This window comes from Rhinopithecus bieti, unplaced genomic scaffold (assembly GCF_001698545.2).
Source record: "Rhinopithecus bieti isolate Rb0 unplaced genomic scaffold, ASM169854v2 scaffold_27604, whole genome shotgun sequence".
Classification (NCBI taxonomy): Eukaryota; Metazoa; Chordata; class Mammalia; order Primates; family Cercopithecidae; genus Rhinopithecus; species Rhinopithecus bieti.
The window spans coordinates 111,114-112,500 of NW_016812170.1; positions in this window are offsets into that span (position 1 = coordinate 111,114).

Genomic DNA, 1,387 nt, shown 5'->3' on the forward strand with positions numbered 1-1,387 from the left:
AAGAACAAATTTAATGGATCAGACTGTTGAGTAATTTATGCCCAAGGGTGTTATCCAAAACAATAGAGCAAATCAGCCAGCAATTAGTGGAGCCTAATAGCAGGGAATGATACTAACAGAGGCAGACAGCGTAACAGATCATGAAAAAAGACAATATGTTATACAAAAAAATGATGAGACATGCAAACAAACAGAAGTGTCTGACCCACGCACAGGAACTAGAAGGAGGCAACAGAAATTGCCAGTGAGATGGCCTAGATGTCAGATTTAACAGAAAAAAAATGTTTAACCAGCCATTATGCATACATACAAAGAACCATGGGAAATCACGCTTAAAGAAGGAAAGGAGGTATGTTGACAAATAGAGAATATTAGTATATAGAAATTATAAAACAAAAAAATTAAAATTTTGGAGTTGAAAAGTGTAAGTAAAAAATCCATGTGAGGAGCTCAATAACAGACCTGAGCGGGCAGAAGAAAGAATCAACAAACTTGAAGATAAATCAATTAAGATTCACCAGTCTGAGGCACAGAGAGAAGAAGAAATAAAGAAAAATGAACAGAGTCCCAGAGAAAGGCAGGACACCATTAAGCCCACAAATATACACGTAAAAGATGTACAATAAGGACAGAGGAGAGAAAAGGGGGCAGGAAAAAAGTATTCAAAGAAATAATGACTGATAAAATTACAAAATGTGATTTTAAAAATTAATCTATATATCCAATAAGTTCAGTAAACTTCAAGTGTGATAAACGCAAGAACCATACACAGAAAAACGCTGAAAGCCAGAGACAGAGATAGTATTGAAGGGAAGAAGAGAAAAACAACTCATCACCTATAAGGGAGCCCCACTGGTATTACCAACTGACTTCTCTTTAAAAATAATGGAGGCCACAAGATAGTGAGATGACGTATTCAAAGTGCTGAAAGAAAAAAATGTCAGCATAGAACATTACATTCAGCAAAACTATCTTTTAAAACGAAGACAGCTGTGCATGGTGGTTCATGACTTTAATCCTAACATTTTGGGAGGCCAAGGCAGGAGGACCGCTTAAGCCCAGGAGTTTGAGACCAGCCTGGTCAACACAGAGAGACCCCATGTCTATGAAGAACTTAAAAATTAGCCAGTGGGTAATTTAGTAGCACATGCCTGTGGTCCCAGTTACTCAGGATGCTGAGACAGGAGGATTGTTTGAGCCTGGGAGGTGAAGGCTGCAGTGATCTGTGATTGCACCACTGCACTACGGCCTGGGTGACACAGTGAGACCCTGCCTCAAAAAAATAATGATTAAAAAATAAAAAACTTACATGAAGGCAAAATAAATATATTCACAGATTTAAAAATTGTAAACACTGCTAGTAGATAAATCTAACAATAAATGTAAT